Source organism: Ctenopharyngodon idella, chromosome 21, assembly GCF_019924925.1.
Source record: "Ctenopharyngodon idella isolate HZGC_01 chromosome 21, HZGC01, whole genome shotgun sequence".
NCBI classification, from domain to species: domain Eukaryota; kingdom Metazoa; phylum Chordata; class Actinopteri; order Cypriniformes; family Xenocyprididae; genus Ctenopharyngodon; species Ctenopharyngodon idella.
The window spans coordinates 24,643,180-24,662,931 of record NC_067240.1 but is presented as its reverse complement, the minus strand read 5'-3'; the positions used below and the strand labels follow the sequence as shown (position 1 = coordinate 24,662,931).

General features: G+C 36.7%; 1 long non-coding RNA gene across 1 annotated transcript; it reads left to right on the top strand.

Moving 5' to 3' along the window:
- The first annotated feature begins 5,257 nt into the window (after window positions 1-5,257).
- LOC127504349 (uncharacterized) lies at window positions 5,258-19,552 on the top strand. The gene is made up of 4 exons (XR_007927348.1): window positions 5,258-5,360; window positions 7,988-8,101; window positions 17,610-17,770; window positions 18,247-19,552. It is a non-coding gene; the product is annotated as an uncharacterized LOC127504349 (long non-coding RNA).
- The last annotated feature ends 200 nt before the right edge of the window (window positions 19,553-19,752 follow it).

The window sequence follows — 19,752 nt, the reverse complement described above, 5'->3', positions numbered from 1 at the left end:
CCATATATTAATAGCTTTCAGTGGAAAAACATATCAAAATGTAAATAATTTTTGGCAACTTAATGTTTTATGGATCTATTTTGAAGACGTTTGGGTAAATCAAAAAATAATTTCTGTTCATTAAAAAAATTCCTGTAAAAAAAAAAAAAAAAAAAAAGTGTATCATGGCTTCCACAACAATGTAAAGCAGTTTTGAACACTGATAATAATAAGAAATGTTTCTTGAGCAGCTGTTAGGTCATTAGCATATAAGAATGTTTTGGTCATATTTTATGATTTACTCTATAAATCACAGCGCAGCACTTCCAGTGACCACAACCGGGCTGAGAGAACATTGATCAGACCCACAAATCTCTACATATCCACACCAACATTTAGCATAACACATCCTGTCCCTATGTTCTCTCAAGGGAGCACAGAGAAAAAGATCTTCACTTCCTGTTCCAGCACCATGACCTCATAATGCCATTACGCCAACTCTTACAGGCTGGAAAACATGAACGCTGCCTGTGGGAATACTAGCACTCTTTAGTAGGTGTGGTTGGAGAGAACTGTGTGTGTGTAAGAGTTCCCTAAAATTTTGGCAGGTGAAAACATAATGTTTTTAGGATATGGTACCAATTTGTTCTCACATCATACTATATCCTATTTAAAGTGCCTTTAAATCTGATATCATTCAATATTACTCTGCAAATCATGTGTTGAAGTATTGTTTATCAAAATAAAGTGGAAAAAATCATCATCACATCAATTTTTATCAGCAGATTTACTTCTGCCAAATAAATACAATTGCAGAATTAAACAGATGTGGGAATAATTTATATACACTATATTGCCGAAAGTTTTGGGACGCCTGCCTTTACGTGCACATGAACTTTAATGACATCCCATTCTTAATCTGTAGGGTTTAATATGGAGTTGGCCCACCCTTTGCAGCTATAACAGCCTCAACTCTTCTGGGAAGGCTTTCCACAAGATTTAGGAGTGTAAACTTTTTAACCATTCTTCTAGAAGCGCATTTGTGAGGTCAGGCAGTGATGTTGGCGAGAAGGCCTGGCTCGCAGTCTCTAATTCATCCCAAAGGTGTTCTATCGGGTTGAGGTCAGGACTCTGTGCAGGCCAGTCAAGTTCCTCCCCACCAAACTTGCTCATCCATGTCTTTATGGACTTTGCTTTGTGCACTGGTGCGCAGTCATGTTGGAACAGGAAAGGGCCATCCCCAAACTGTTCCCACAAAGTTGGGAGCATGAAATTGTCCAAAATGTCTTGGTACGCTGAAGCATTTAGAGTTCCTTTCACTGGAACTAAGGGGCCAAGCCCAACCCCTGAAAAACAACCCCACACCATAATCCCCCCTCCACCAAACTTTACACTTGGCACAATGCAGTCAGGCAAGTACCGTTCTCCTGGCAACCGCCAAACCCAGACTCGTCCATCGGATTGCCAGACAGAGAAGCGTGATTCGTCACTCCAGAGAACACGTCTCCACTGCTCTAGAGTCCAGTGGCGGCGTGCTTTACACCACTGCATCCGACGCTTTGCATTGCACTTGGTGACGTAAGGCTTGGATGCAGCTGCTCGGCCATAGAAACCCATTCCATGAAGCTCTCTACGCACTGTTCTTGAGCTAATCTGAAGGCCACACGAAGTTTGGAGGTCTGTAGCTATTGACTCTGCAGAAAGTTGACTTCTGCGCACTGACCCCACTCTGTGATTTTTACGCGGCCTAACACTTCATGGCTGAGTTGCTGTTGTTCCCAATTGCTTCCACTTTGTTATGATACCACTAACAGTTGACCGTGGAATATTTAGTATTGAGGAAATTTCACGAATTGACTTATTGCACATGTGGCAACCTATCACGGTACCACGCTTGAATTCACTGAGCTCCTGAGAGCGAACCATTCTTTCACAAATGTTTGTAGAAGCAGTCTGCATGCCTAGGTGCTTAATTTTATACACCTGTGGCCATGGAAGTGATTGGAACACCTGAATTCAATGCTTTGGAGGGGTGTCCCAATACTTTTGGCAATATAGTGTATATATTGTGGGTGTTGTGAATAAGTGAATAAGAGCTTTATAACTATGAAGACTTCATGATTTGCCATTTAAAATTATTTTAAAATTTAAAAACTATTAATATTTAAAGATTTAAAAACTATTTCTTGCAGGCTTTGATGAAGGAACTGTTCGTCCCAATACATTTCTAAATAGTGCACTGTAAAAAATAATTTGTAAGTTGTAAATAAAATGTATGTTTTACCAGGAAAATACCATTTTACTCTTTCTACTTCAACTTTTCACATTTAATTTACTGTTACTTGCCATTTATTTGTAATTATTTGTGAAATGTACTAGCAATTTCTGAGTAAAATCACAGCAGAATAAACTTTCAATTTTTTTATGAATTAGTGCTGTCAATCGATTAAAATAATTAACTAATTAATTGTACATTTTTCCAGTAAATAATCGCGATTAAAACATTGGCATTTTTAATATTTTATATTGTAATAATTTTAGTTACTCTCCAAATTAATGTAGAAATAACTTAAAAACAGCATATTTTAAATAGTGCTTTAATGGCATCTTTTTTTTATTTAATTTTTTCTTTTTTTTAATCAATGTAGCCAGTATCACTGACACTAATACTGGTACTGAACTTTTATTTAAGTGAACTTAAAACAATCTACACATAAACCCATAATAACAGACGTAATATTTACCTGTGGCCTTCCTATCTGTCTAACATATAGGAAATATATGGAAATTGAATAAAGTTATCAAACACTTTACAGTCTTCACTGCATAAATGATTAATTAAATATAGATTAATCCTTATTGAAGCTACAATTTTCTTTGTTACCACTGTTCTGTGATTTACATTAATGACAGACATCACAGCAACTGGTTTATTAGGCTACTGTCACTTTAAGAGCTGCCGCTGCCGAGCATGACGCGGATCTGACGCGCATTTCATTTTCTCACAACTCTTTAAGACTCTATTAAGACTCTCTTAAGACTGCTGTTATGAGGATACTCGACAAAACTGGCATTTTGGCATAATTTTGTGTGTTACTGTTTGTTTAAACGTGAAAGAGAAGTCGATACTGGCGCGTGTCTTTCTGTGCAAACGAGTCGTGTGTGTCTGGTTGGTGTGTCACACAGACACAACAGTCACAGACAGAGCGTTCTCGTTTGTCTCGTGGCGCTTGAATGGCTTAAAAGCATTTGCATGAATAAAGTCCTGGGTATACTTCCTTTTTTTTTTTTTTTTTTTACGTGTACGCGCACAGTCAAACCGAAAGCACAGCCTTGGAAAGTATACTTCATTTGACTCATACACGTGTACACAGGCGTTCGATGCATGCGCAGTTTTGAGCAATCTCTCGCCACGAGTTACAGCCCATGTAAACATCTTTGTATTCTTTCATGCTGGAGTTGTATAAAGGAGGGTACTTTCTAACCTCTTCGCACAATCTCCCGTCTAATGTTAGCCTCCATTGTTGTTTTAGCTTGCATGAGCTCCGGTCTGTTCTGTTTATGCAGTTTTTCTTTGACTACATTGTGAATCGACGGAAAATGGTTGCCACCTTGCGGATAAACTAATTACTGCACCAAAAAAAAAAAAAAAAAAAAAATCAAATGTGCGACCTGCATGTATGCAAAAATCCAGCGGTGCGCGTACAGTATATGCGCGTACTCATCTGATGACGAAATTTGTGTCACGCACACTATACACTGACCCTCGCGCACACGTTAAAAGTGAACTATACTTTGGGCTTTACAGCCCATGTAAACATTTTTGTATTCTTTCATGCTAGAGTTGTACAAATGAGGGTACTTTCTAACCTTTTCGCACTTTGTGCCGAATTTCGACTCCCTGCCTAATTATTACCCCCCTTGTTGAAGTTGCTATCTGATTGCCTAATCCTAACCCCTACCCCACACCTAATCCTAAACCTACCAATACTAGGGCGGTAATAGGCAGGGGTAGGAATTCAGCACAACACCGGTCTGTTCTGTTTATGCAGTTTTTCTTTGACTACCTTGTGAATCGACGCCCTCACAGCACGGTTGCCACCTTGTGGCTAAACTAATTACTACAAAAATCTGGCGGTGCGCTTACTCTTCTAATGACGAAATTCGTGTCACGCGTACGCTGACCCTCGCGTATGCATAAATGAACTATCCACCTTATTCCTGACTAGCCTACTGCTTTTCGAATTATGGGTTGCACTTCCGGTTTGGGGAACTTCCATTTAAAAAGACTGAAACGAATCGTTTCAAATCATAAGTTTGCCCTACAAATAAAGCTTATCCGTCAGTTTGACTGAATGAGCTTTCAATTTTTCTTTCATGTTTTATTTTCAGACATCATGAGAATAACGTAACGCTTGGTATTTTAACGTAACATGTTATAACAATAATTTTTCACCTCAAAGCCTCGCGTCTCTTTCCAGGTTTGTTTATCTGTAAAAATGATGAAAATCACTTTGAAATAGTATAACGCAATGCTGAAGTTCATGAACATTTTTTTTATTAAGGCAACGTGTATTACATAATCCAAATATCAAGTATAGTTATATTTAACCCGTCCGTTATTGCTGTGGAAAGAATCGCGCTTTTTCATGGTCTGTTGAAAGAACCTTGTTGATACTTTTACACTTTTAAATGTCCTTTTAATTTTCGTTGGTTGAAGGGTGAGTAGAATAATGTCATCTCATTGTACCCAGTTTTTTTTTATTTAAAAACGTATTATTGTGTTCAGAGCGAGCCTTTTACTGACTGTTTACAGCTTAACGGAAGTTATACCCATAATTCGCGCAGAGCGTCATTGGGCGTAGGAATAAGGTGGATACTAAGGTAGATCATATGTAACGCTAGCAAATATATGATTGAAAAAATGGATGCTGCGTTAATTGTGTTAAATTATTTTAACGCGTAAACTGAAAAAATGAATGGCATGCATTAACGCGCTAATTTTGACAGCACTATTATGAATGCTAAATCCTACAAGCATGTTTTATTGTTAACTCCCAAAGCCATAGTGTGTATCTTGGACTTGTTGTATGAGTCTCTTTGGCTGTCAGTAATTTTGCTTCACTTTTATGTGTGTGCATGTGCATATGTTTCTCTGTGAGTGCCAGTCTCAAGGTCAGGCAGGAAATGCCTGTGCAGGTGTTGCCTTCATGTAGATGGTTATGAGAGTATCCCAGCACAGACAGGAAATGGGTGTGCTTTGTAGCTTATTGCAGTGTTGAGTTCTCTTTGCACTCGTATGAAATTAAACACTGAAAGAATCGAGTTGACAACAGACAAATTGTGTTGCATGATCTACTATGATGGTGAAATAACTGCTGGTAAAAAAGCCATTTTAATTTATTATAAATATCATATATATTTCTGATTGTAATGGGTATATACTTTAAGGTGATGTATATCTGATGATTTTGACTTTCCACAATATTTTACAATGTCAACCACTGGACTTAATCAAAACAAAAGCTAACGGAATTTATAAAGATTTACATTTTATGATTTTATATCACCTTTGCCAGTTACATTAACATAGTTTAGCTTTTTTGGTTATGCCAATTGATTTTTTCTCATGTGATATCTCATGTTTCATAATATAGATATCCGTAATTTCAGATTTTGCTTCTTAAATGATATTGCTGGTAATTGTCAGTAATTTTTTTTTTTTTTTAAATAATTTGATTTAAAGTATTAGTTCACTTTCAAATGAAAATTACCCCAAGCTTTACTCACCCTCAAGCCATCCTAGGTGTATATGACTTTCTTCTTTCTGAAGAACACAATCAGAGAAATATCCTGATGCATCCATGCTTTATAATGGCAGTAAGCGTTACCAAATGAGTATGAGCTGTAGAAAGTGTCTCCATCCATCATAGACGTACTTCACACGGCTCCGGAGGGTTAATAAAGGCCTTCTGAAGCGAAGTGATACATTTGATATCCATATTTAACAAGTTTTGAAGTAAAATATCTAGCTTCCGCCAGACCACCTTCCATTTTCAAATTATTATTTTATGAACATTTTATTATGGCAACATTTCATTTTGATTAAAGAAAAAGGCCTTTTCGAATTAATAGATATGACTGTTATCTCTAAGTGCTATTTCACTCATAATTTTTTTTTTTAGTTTGAGTGCTTTTTGACTGCTCATTAATATGACTCATATTAATAAAAATACTGACTAGATGGCGCTCTTCAACCAAAAAAATCATTTGGGAGTAAGGTTACTTACATGACCTCTTGTACCCCTGTCTCTCTCTCTCTCTCTCTCTCTCTCTCTCACACACACACACACACTGTATGGGACTGTCCTCAGGGAGTAGTATGTTTTTTTCTTCCATTTCGAGGCTCGGAGCTTCTTTTTGTGGACGTGTGATCGGTGCACATTTGGGAGTTCGAGAAAATCCCTGGCATCTTGCCACGCTTTCCATTCATTTAAACATGAACCTCAGCATATGTCAATGTACTTTCATATTTTGGTGTGAACAATCATAGGATTGCTCCATTATTGAAAACAAATCTGTGCTATAAGCCACAAAAAAATTAAAGTGAAAAACAATCAGCGTGAGTCAATATAGTCAAGTTACTCATGAAGTATATTGGCATGTCTTTTGAAAACCTCATTTAGATATAACTAGATTTCATTAAATGTATCTACATATTAGTCAGAAATAAAAGCAGCAGCAGAATCTAAATCATTATATTAAACTGAGTGTGTTTTATTATTTGTGTGGAACACAGATGTTAAACAATGTCTATGCTGATATTTTCCTTAAAATCAAAGAGAAGGATATGGAGCTCCAAAAATGACAAAAAAAAAAAAAAAAGGGAAAAAAGAGGTCAAAAACTAACTTGAGAAGCAAAATGAATTAAGATGTTAAGTTTTGTTTTCTGAAAAATGTATCAAAATTGAGTTTATGCTTAAAATATGAAAAATATCTGCCAATGGAGTACAATTTTTACTTATTTTACTTGTTTTAAAGTCGGCATGAAATCAAAATTGACCCTATTTACTTTGTTAGTGCATATTACTAGTCTTGTGGTGAACAATTAATCCGTGCAAGTTAATACACAGAAAAAAATTGTTTGTCGTGGTAATCTTCAATCAAAATCTGAAAAGTTACTTCCGGTCTGGAATGGCGTTCCTTCTCTGATGACGGGTTGAAAACGCCTAAACCACTCCCCTCCAACCGTTAGTCTGCTATGAGCAAGAGATGGAGAGGAGGAGCGCTAAAGTAAAACCCTGCCCTCTATTCAACATTCCGTTTCACTTGGAAATACGTCACAACACTGGAGAAAAGTCATTTGCAACTTCCGGTTCACGGGGACTTCAAGCAAAAACTTAATTTTGATAAATCTTTCAGAAAACAAGACATAATATCTTCTGTAATTTTACTTCTCAAGTAAATGCATCTTGATTTAAGAATGTTTAGATATTTGTACTAGAAAACAAGACAAAAATATTGACTAATTAAATCGTATTTTGCAGTATAAATAATGGAAGGCAGTTTTTTGCTGTTTTTTGGAGCACTATCCACTTTATTTGTAAGGAATAGAACAGCTTTAACATTCTTCAGAACATCTGCTTTTGTGTTCCACAGAATGAATGAATGAAAAAAACAAACAAATAAATAAATAAGACTAATTTGTGGTGAAGATGAACTATTCCTTTGAAGAGGCTGAAAAAATTCAAGGAACATTATTTTGGTTATATATTACTTCAAAGTATTTGTCTAGTTAAGAACGAAGGTAATGGTATACCAGAGAAAATCCTTCTAAAGATGCAGTAATGACATTTCCAAATTCATTTCCTGTAGCAAACATAAACATTTAGATGATGAAACATATGTTTATAATGTAAAATTATATTCACTACAACATCCTCAAATTTCTATCCATCAGTAGGAATAGTAAAAAAATATACCTTTTTTTTTTTTTTTTTTTTTCCAGAGGTAAGAATGAAGCCTGGAGATGCAAATTCAAGAGCATCAAAGACATCATTTCTAAGAGAATATGGTTATCAAACCCAACATGAAAAAGCCCTGGCAGTGCTACTGAATTCAGGTGTGTGTGTGTGTGTGTGTGTGTGTGTGTGTGTGTGTGTGTGTGTGTGTGTGTGTGTGTGGAGAATGGCATAAAGAGACTGGCTTGAAACTAAATTGTGAACGTGTTTCTGTCTTTGTGTTTCTGGAAGTTTGCATATTTTCTCATGAAGTGTGTATGTGGCAGTGATGTATGTCTTCTGTGTATGTGTGAAAGATTGTGGCTTCGTCAAAAGCCAGAAGACAAAGCAGGCCGATCTCCCCTGTGGAAAGTTCTACAGATGACTAATTCATGAGTCGTGAACTCAGAGACCACCTAGAGAGAGACAAAGAGTGAGACTGACCACCTTATGTCCCTCCAGCCAGAAAATAGAGCTAATTAAACTTTCATAAGACAAAAAAAACTGTTTTGTCATTAACAATTTGTAATTATTTTATGTTGGTGGCAAATTGGTGACAAATTCGTATAAATTTGTATGATCTCTTTCTTACGTTTTCATATGATCTGCTCATGCCCCATTGAGGGTTATGATTAGAGGTGGGGTCAGAGTGAAGCTTCGTTCTTACTGTTTTATTACAAATCATATGTTGCCTTACGAATCACATTGTATGGATTTGTATGGAATTGCAAAATCTGGATTAACTGAATCATTGACAAAAATACATTGACTCAAAATACTCAATAGAAACAATTTGTTCACAATTGATAAATGATGACTTAAAATACCGTCTTTTTCTCACACAATGCTAGATTGTATGACTTCAGATGAGTTACTGTTATTTTCAGTCTTACGTTACTCCTATATCGTTTCATCGCATCAGAAGTTACTCTTTTGGCGCAAGTCGATTTGTGTAGGCCGTCTGCTAGCTAATTATTTTAGTTTATAGTTTTGAACATGGATATTTTTCTTACAAAAACCCATCGTTTTGCTTTAGAAGGCCTTTATCAACCCCATGGAGCTGTGTGGATTACTCTTATGATGGATGGATGCATTTTTTTGGACTTCAAAATTAGGAGCACCATTCACTACCATTATAAAGCTTAGAAGAGCCAAGATATTTTATAGTATAACTCCGATTGTGTTTGAGAAGATATTATGAAGATATTATGTTATTTTCACAATCTCTATTAAAAAACCTTCAAAATGATATACGATGACTGGTCACCGTGATTTTGCCAAGTAAGACATGTTCCTGGATCAACATATTTTGTTGATCCTGGAACAACATTCCTATTTGAAAATTTAGTCATAACCTTTTTCCAACCCCTAAACCTAACCCTACCCATAATTTATCCCTAAAATCAGAGGGAAATGATAGTTGAATAACACTGTTGTGGAAGCACCTAACCCTGGTTGTAAGCCTAAACTTGACATAAATGGTAAACTTGTCCCTCAAATCTGATTGGTTGATTGGAATGTTGTTCCAGGATCAACAAAAATGTTGATCCAGGAACATGTTGTACTTGGTGAAATCACATTCACCTATGAGGACCGGTGACCAAGCTATGACCGAGCTACACCTGTTTGAAGCTGACAGAGTCAGCAAAGTCAATTTTGAGAAAAATCAAGTTAAAGTTTTCTGAATGTTCTCAAAACAAAATCACCTAGCAACCATACCTTAAAATCCCTGTTAATAACACCTAATTTGGCACACACCTCGTCAAAACGAAATATCTATAGGAAAATATATATATTCAATATTTTACTTCAATATTTTGAATTTCTGTAATTCTATTTATGTGTATATCGAGGTCACATGCGCTGTCTGAGGCATATTTGCGCGCTTCGGATGTGTCAGTCAGCGCGAGTAAGATCGATTTGTTTGCATCAGCATGAGTTTGAAAATCACATTTCATTGGTTCAGACTTATGCCTCAAAAATTCGCTATTGCTGAATGCTGCACTTTAAACCTCAAATTCGACCAAAATCAACATTTTTGACCTGTTTTGCCTAGCTCGTAATTAGCCTGTGCACATTCCGTCTAATTTTGCCAGCATGGGTCACATATAGTGCACATCTCATGGACTACATACACCAATCAGGCATAGCAAGCGTAAGGATTTGAGTGAGTTTGACAAGGGCCAGATTGTAATGCCTAGACGACTGGGTCAGAGCATCTCCAAAACTGCAGCTCTTGTGGGGTGTTCCCGGTCTGCAGTGGTCAGTATCTATCAAAAGTGGTCCAAGGAAGGAACAGTGGTGAACCAGCGACAGGGTCATGGGCGGCCAAGACACACTGATGCACGTGGGAAGCGAAGGCTAGCCCGTGTGGTCTGATCCAACAGAGAAGCTACTGTAGCTCAAATTGCTCAAGAAGTTAATGTTGGTTACCTGGGGAACACATGGCACCAGGATGCACTATGGGAAGAAGGCAAGCCGGCGGAGGCAGTGTGATGCTTTGGGCAATGTTCTGCTGGGAAACCTTGGGTCCTGCCATCCATGTGGATGTTACTTTGACACGTACCATCTACCAAACATTGTTGCAGACCATGTACACCCTTTCATGGAAACGGTATTCCCTGGTGGCTGTGGCCTCTTTCAGCAGGATAATGCGCCCTGCCACAAAGCAGAAATGGTTCAAAATGAGGAGCACAACAATGAGTTTGAGGTGTTGACTTGGCCTCTAAATTTCTCAAATCTCAATCCAATCGAGCATCTGTGGGATGTGCTGAACAAACAAGTCCGATCCATGGAGGCCCCACCTCGCAACTTACAGGACTTAAAGGATCTGCTGCTAACATCCTGGTGCCAGATACCACAGCACACCTTCAGGGGTCTAGTGGAGTCCATGCCTCGACGGGCCAGGGCTGTTTTGGCAGCAAAAGGGGGACCAACACAATATTAGGAAGGTGGTCATAATGTTATGCCTGATCGGTGTATATGATGCTTTTATAGTGAGTAAAATGATGATAGATTTTTCATTTTTGAGTGGACTATCTCTATAATCCTACATGTGGCCCAAATGTCATCATAATTATTTCTTGTTCTTGTCCCCTTCAGCCTCTAGACTTGATATGGTTCTTATATGTTCTTGAAATGTTTCAGTACTTGGCAATCTTAGACAGTTCTAGAAGGACTATTTAATGGCAATGAGAGAGCAGAAGAAGCTTTTTCTTGTGCTTCACCTTTGAGAAGTGAAGATTTGAAGTGTCAAGCAAAAGAACAGCTCTAGAAACTCATACTGGCATATGTAAACACTATTAATAGTGCTATTGATCTCACATTCAGTTTAACATATCAATATTATCAAATTTAGGTGTACAGACACAAAAAAAAAAAAAAGAATAAAGAAAGGCACAGATAGTTTTATGATTAACAACAGCATGTGGTCCAACTTCACAGCCAGTGAAACAAAACCAGTGAAGAAAACACAAGCACGTCGTCCAGAAGCTATAAGCTCTGTCTGCTTTTTTTGATTGACAAGTATAGACAGACAGGTAAACTAAAGGGTATCGTTTTGATAACGCCGACTTCATTCCTATTCAGTGTTTCGGTGTGTGTCTTTGCTGCAAGTTGCATTCTTACTGTCGCATGCTCTTCCTCTTCTGGACCTCATATGCATTTGCAGGCCACGTGGGACGCCATTTGCATTAGAAAGCGAAATACAATCACTTTAATTTTTAACAAGACATTTGGAATGTGCCACAAAGGCAGATTCTCGGCAACTGACAGAGCCCACGAAAGGAAAGAAAAAAAGAATTATTATGCGGGGAATTAAAGGAAAGCTGGAGTTGATGCGGCACAGACATCAATCAAGTGTTGCGAGTGTCGGAGAGAGGGGGAAAATGCACTGCATCCATGTTTCCAATAAAAATAACATTAAAGTAAATCTGCCATTAATCTTGCATATTGATCAAGGTCGGTGTTAAGGAATTAATCATGAGTAGCACGCTATACATCAAACAGTCATAAATAAATAAGCAGCTCAAACAATGTAGTGTGTCTGGGCCGAGGTCAATACCTCATTAGCAGGGGGTGTCTGCGCATACCACGCTTATTTTGAACAATGAAACTGGCTGTGGACTAAAGGTTATTACTATTAGGGTTATGTTCGATTGTCACAGGTTGTGGTGAAATATCTTCTCACTTTATGGGAAGTGAAAGGAGGGGAGTTTCTTGTAAAAGCACTGGAGCTTCATCAGTCCAAACTCTACTTGATGAACTGTGACCTGAAAATACCTAGTGCTGAGTGACAGATGTAAGAGCTTTTCAAACAAAAAGACAGAGAAAAACAATATCTCTAAATTCAATCTTAAGAAGACTATATACACTGCAAAAAAAAGGGCCTATTAAAGGACATTTAAATGAACCCGTTTGGACTTGTTTTCCAGTAAAAATATCTAAAAGTCCTTAAAACAACCTAAATCTATCTACAAAGCAAGATTGCATAAAATATTAATACTTGTTTTCAGTGAATAGAGTCTATCTTGAATATAAATGTATTTTGTCTTACTGCCTTAAAGGGATAGTTCACCCAAAAATTAAAATTATCCCATGATTTACTCACCCTCAAGCCATCCTAGGTGTATATGACTATCTTCTTTCAGACAAATACATATTATATTATAAAATATCCTGGCTCTTCCAAGCTTTATAATGGGAGTGAACGGCGCTCCTGATTTTGAAGTCCCAAAAATGTGCATCCATCCATCATGAAAGTAATCCATACGGCTCCAGGTGGTTAATAAAAGCCTTCTGAAATGAAGCGATGGGTTTTTTGCTAGAAAAATATCCATATTTAAATTACAAACTAAAATAACTAGCTTCCAGCAGACAGCCTATGCAAATCGACTTACGCCATAAGAGTAACCTCTGACGCGACGCATGATGCAATGACAACGCGGAAGCTCAGAGAATAGAGCAAAACAAAACACCGGTCACAATTTAGAAGTCTAAAATGATTTTTTAAGATAAATATCAGAGGATTTTGTTGGATAGAAGAGGAAGATAGAAGTTGCCCAGCCCTATTTGTTTGAACCGCAAGAGGCGTCAGCTTACGATTCTCCAACATCCCACTTCATATATTGCGTCAGAGTTTACTCTTTTGGTGCAAGTCGATTTGTGTAGACATCTGCTAGCTAGTTATTTTAGTTTATAAAGTTTTAATTTATTACAAAACCCATCGCTTCACTTCAGAAGGCCTTTATTAACCCCCTGGAGCTGTATGGATTACTTTTATGATGGATGGATGTGCTTTTTTGGACTTCAAAATCTTGAGCCCCACTTACTACCATTAAAAAGCTTGGAAGAGCCAGGATATTTTTTAATATAACTCTGATTGTGTTAGTCTGAAAGATGATAGTCATATACACCCTGTTTGAGCATGAGTAAATCATGGGATAATTTTCTTTTTTTGGGTGAACTATCCCTTTAATGTCTATACTTAAACCAAATGAAAAACATCTGCCAAAATACACTTTTATTCAAGATACTTAATATCTTATGCAGTGGTCCCAAGTAAATTGATTTTTGAGTATTTTAAAATATTTTAACTGAAAGACAAAAACATTTGGTAATATTGCAGTGTAAACTAGATTTTATAAAGAAAAATGAGGGTTGGGTGTTGTGGATGGTTGCTATGTCATTTCTAGGTTGCTTGATAGGAAGTTCTGGATAGTTGGGGGTTGGTTTCTGGCTCATGTCAAAAAAGCCCACCCCCTCTTTTTGATATTCAACTCCCTAGATATGCTATGGGACGCTCTATGGGTTTGGGCACCGATTTATCATGAAAAATCATACATTCTAACAAGAGATTCTCAAAAGCAGAATGCCCAAGTTAAAATGTTTTTATCCACTGTATATGTGCTAGACGTCATCATACAAATCTAGCGGCCTACAGTAATTACATTTTGATAAGTGCTTGCATTTCACACACTTGGAGCATGGGTAATACAAGAGGACAGCCCCGTGGCAGGTCTCTGTGGGAAACTCTCAATTTTCGCTCTTAACATGGTGATCTAGAAACTTAATTGGTTCCATTTCCCTCCCTCTCCATCTTTTTCCTTTGCTGAGGGCACTCACTTTCTAACCTGCCACTTTAGTGCCACTCGTGACTGGCATAGCTGATGCCCACTGGGCTTTAGAAGGGGGTTCTCTGAACAGGAAGTACCTTGGGATCTGTCATATATATGTTTATCATGTTTTGCACATTTATCAGTGGCTCAAAAGTGGCACACTTTCTATTGAATGTATGTGGACCTGAACCTCCGTTAACGCCCGGGCCTCCGGGTTAAGAGTTTAGTAGGGAAATTAATCAGGGCTAATTCTCCAGTGGTGAAATTAATCCAGAGCTGAGGTAAATACTTTGTCATTGTTCGATCAAAGCACTTTATTAGTCTGCGGAACAAGGTTTCATTAGGCAATAGGGAAAAGAGGAAAGCTGCCTGTAATGTGGTGCCGCATTACCATTGACATCTGCCGCAGTCTTTGGAGATTATCTTTCTATGGTGATAATTTGTGAGCCAGGTGTCACCAACAATTACACCCACCTCATCCTGTCTCAACAGGCCTGTGTATCGAGCAATAGCTCCACCCTTCCCCTCATTCCCCCTCTTTTCATCCCCCATCCGGCTTTTGTCATCTCACCTTCTGAAACTCAATCAAGTTGCCCCTCTTTAGGGAGTTTATTAACACTTAGCATGTGAAAAACAGGTGATTGGCATCTCTGCATGACTAACCACTAAAATGAAGCTTTAATGATGAGAATCTTCTGAATCTCTTCTTGTTAATTACTTTTGGGATCAATGGAAGACTTGGAGTGTTTCACTTATTGGTTTAAGGAGCATGGGATGTCATACAGCAATGTAACCATGGGCAGAAATCATCTATAGGTTTTTTTTTTCTTCAAAATTTAAATAATAATAATAATAATAATAATAATAATAATAATTCTATTCATCTACTCACTCTAATGTCATTCCAAATCAGTTTTCCTCGTGCTACACAGAAGGTGGATTTTTTTTTTTCAATAAAAAAAGTAAATGATGTTATCATAGTATCATTGATATACTATTATATTTTTTTGTTAATATTTTGAATTAGATTTTATTTTTGTATTTTCTATTTTCACTTTAGTTTTAAAATTTTATTAATTTTGTTGTTTTTGTCATTTTTATTAGTTCTATTTTTCATTTTAAAAAATATGTCATGGGATAATTTTCATAGTCATGTACAGCTAGGATGGTTTGAGGATGAATAAATCATGGGATAATTTTCATTTTTGGGTGAACTATCCCTTTAAGACATCAGAATTTTCCCATATACTCCCATGTAAAATATAGTACAAATCAAGGTTTCGTTTGTTTCAATGATTTTGGATTGTGGTTTGTAAAGTGGTTTACTATTTAGCAACGACATTTCGAACATTTTCTTAAAACCAGGCAGATGGAAACCACATAAGCTGTGACCATTTTGGACTAACGGAAATGGCATGGGTATTAAGCAACTTTCTTTGCTAAAACAATGTATGTCCTCAAAACCTCAGATGGCTATTAAAGGATGATGTTGGCACAAAATGAGGTTATAAGCAGTATAAGAAAGTGAGGTGGGGCACAGTTATACCCTTTTACTGTTTCTTACCTCTTTCACTTCCTCTATTCCATCTAGCCACACTTCCTTCATATGGCTTTTAAGTCATAGTAATATAAGAAGTAGATTTTCACACTTTTTTTAAAGGCACAGTATGTAAGTTTTGCCGCTAGAGGTCGCTTATTAAAAACAATAACAAAGGCGTAGCTTGAGGACACAGTGAATGAGCGTGGAATCATGGGAGTTGTCGTCTTCACCTCCACAGCTGATGGAAAGCAATCCAACAGAACTTAGGCAGAAATCATGTTCGTGGATGAGCTCAAGTCCCACAGAGGAGCTCTGGAGCTCTGCTGCTGCTCCTTTCGTTTTGTTGTTTGTTTATTTTATGATTAAAGTTACGGTTAACATTTGCCGTTTCAGTTCTTCTTCCCTGAACTTGAACTTTGTTACAGTTACGTTTGATCACTTTCACATTATTTTATTTTATTTATTATTCGAATGAAATAGCCGCAAATGTTGAATTACTACTCATAGGTCACTTTATTTGACTAATTAAAATTGTTCACATGAAGCAACAATCAGGCTAAAAATACATTTGAGTGTGTTGAAAGATGTTATAATGTGAGCGTACATTCGCTCGGCGGCTGCTACATCGATATTAGAATATCATATTAATTATTAAAGTTGGATGGCTTGTGTTGTTAAATGGCATGCAATTAATTTGAAAACAGATTGTATGGCAGAGAAAATGCTGTATTGATACAATAAATAAAGTCAAGTCAAGTCACCTTTATTTATATAGCGCTTTTTACAATGCAGATTGTGTCAAAGCAGCTTTACAGTGATAACTGGTATATAATTTTGGCTGCACAGCAGCTCTTAAAGAAAATTGTGTCAATGCAAATGTCAAATGTCAAGTGTCCCCAACTAAGCAAGCCAAAGGCGACAGCGGCAAGGAACCCAAACTCCAACAGGTGACATCAGGTGGCAAATAGGTGTTAAAATGGAGAAAAAAACCTTGGGAGAAACCAGGCTTAGTCGGGGCCTGGTAAAGCTCTTTCTTATTTTGCTATGTTAGCCACTTGACAAAATAGCATTGTCTCCGAGGCATGGTAAAAACATGGTACTTGCGGTAAATCAAGAAAACAAAGAGATTCAAAAAATAAGACTTACTGTGTTGAGCTATATAATAATGATGAGTTTTCTGTCGATAAAGGTGTCTAATAAAACACATTATATATTAAACCATCTTGGGTGTTGCCATGGTTTCCATGGAAGTAGAACCGGAAATCAAGGGTAGTGTGGATATGTCACTGATAGGTGACGACACTGGTTAAAATTGCTGATTTCTCTGGATTTAAACATTGTTGGAAAGATCTGGGATAATGTAAGTACACAAGTCAACAACATATATAACACTGTTTTAGTGGTTTTTGGGTATTTTAATCCAAGAATCTTACATATTGTGCCTTTAATGAACATTTGAGTGGTACTAAAACTTGTTGCCCTGATTCTAGGGGTGGTCACTAGAAAATTGCTAGGTGCTTGCTAAATTGTTGCTTACTGGTTCGTTTAATAATACGATAATTTACTGGATAAATTAAACATCTTATTTAGTTTAACCCCCTAACCATACCATTTTCTAAAACAAAAAAAAGTGTCCTTGTCTCATGTTGGAAAGGTCACATGTGACGTAGGCGAACGTACCGATCCAGTGTCTACAAAGCGAATGTGCAAAGACTAAGTCAAACGGCCTTTACAAAAGAAGGCAAAACAACGATGTCAGACCATTTTGAAGTTGGAGGAGAAAATGAGATGGAGATTTTCACCCTACATCACTTAAGACCTTTCCCACGTGATTACGTAATGCGTGGCGCATCACAGAGCAGTGCAAGATGAGCATTTGTGGTCAAAAAGTATATACATTTTTATTTTTTTTTTTAAGAAAATTACTGATTTTTTCACTAGATAAACCCTTATTCCTTGTCTGGCATCATGTAGAGTCCTTTGAAGGTGCATTAAAATTGCAATTTGGACCTTCAACCCGTTGGTCCCTGTTGAAGTCCACTATATGGAGAAAAATCCTGGAATGTTTTCCTCAAAAACCTTAATTTCTTTTCAACTGAAGAAAGAAAGACATGAACATCTTGGATGACATGGGGGTGAGTAAATTATCAGGAATTCTGAAGTGAACTAATCCTTTAACTAATGAAACCTTATTGTAAAGTTTTACCAATAAAACATTTATAAATTCATTAAATGTTATTTTCAGCATGTCTAAAGTGGACTATTAAAATAAAGTGTTACAAAAAGGTTTAACCATCATTTTTATTAGCTTATTGTTTTAATCAATAAACAATAATACAAGATACTACTTTCTGTATTTTATTGAAACTGAACCTCCAGAAAATGACTCCACCTTGACTTTTTTTTTTTTAAGAACCCAAAAAATTTCAAAATGACTTTTTTGCAGTAATTGCATTTTAATTTATGTTTTCATAATAGGCATGCTTCACATGAAGCGACACTCTTTTTGTGCTCCATGGCATGTAAATGAAACAATTTTGTGGAGCATTTAAAATTCAGTTGGTATCTATAGGCAGCAGCTAATACCCCTTTTGTTTTCTTTCATCACTAGACACTTGGGTTTCGCTAAACGCTATCACTAACAAACAACAGAGCAGGATTAGCAAGCATCCACTCTAGGTGACTAGCACACTCCTGGTGGCATCAGAAAGACCCATAATGCCTAGCAGCTGTTAGGGACATCTGGACACAGGTGAGGACGATGCTCGCCCCAGACCGCAGGGCTGACGGCTTCCAGTATCACTGCATTATGGAGGTTAAAGATCATCTCCACTAGCAACAAAGGATTGAGGATTAGTTTTGTAACATAGGAGGCCCATTTCGTCTGTGGTGAATGCAAATGATGCAAACAAAAGCGATTGGGAGGTGATGGTCTGTCAGATTAGGGTGTCTGGACGCACACTTTGGATGCTGCCAATGAATCGCTCCACTCTTCTGTAGGGCAGATGGTATTGTGACGTTTCACAATTACTATTAAACTACATAATAGGTTCTTTTAGGCACTTTTAAGCTGCACCCCCTATTTTTTGGAATAGCTTGGAGTAGCTCAGAATACCTTGTTTTCTTTCAAAGTGACTTTTGACCCAAAGGTATGATCCTTTAGGACCAAAAGAGGGCAGCATAGCTCTGTTTGATACAAACAGAACTATGCTGATTGAAGATTTAAGATTGGTCACACATATTTAAAAGAATGAGCCAAAACCATTTGCCAATCTTTGAAAATTTTGAAGCAAACACAATTTTGAGATTTAATATAATAATAATAATAATAATAATATAATAAAATCAAGATTTTTAATTTCATTATAAATAAGAATGAGATTTCTAACACAAAAAATATTCACAATAGTCATGGAAACATTTACTTTTCATACACACCTTTATGGATGACAGATCTCCCAACTGTCTTTTATCCTATTTATTTTTATGTCTGTTGTGTTGTTTTACCCCTTGGGAGGTAGATTGATGCTAATGTTATTACAAAAGAATATATATTTGTTTTGTTTTTTTATAGTTGCAGTCATGTTTAATAAGCATTTATGTGAATATTCCTGAGCTGACTGTAAATATGATGAAAGAAAATAGTCACAATGGCTTTTAATTCATTGAAAATGTGCTGTGTGTTTTTCAACTGTGAAATTGCAGATTAGACATCCATTTTTACTTGTTAGATGGCTAAAATATATTGTGCTTTGTAATGAAAATATATAGGTGAAATGCATTTGATTAACCAATAGGTAGTCAAAAATCACTACTATTTATATTCTGTTTTGTTATTGGTCTTTTATGTATTTTCAAACATAATGTTTCATGATCCATGTATGTTGCATCAGAATTAAAACTGTGGCTCTGCTGAACTGAGTACTGTAATTTATTAGTCTGATAATTAAAAACCTAATAGCCTATATACTAAGGGTCTATTCATATCCTGCAATTACTCATGCAATACATTATGTTGTTACTTAAAAGTTATTGATACAGCACAATAACTTTGAGCAGAGTACACTGTAAAAATTATTTTCATGATTTTTTCTTTTGTCAAATCAACTTAGACAAT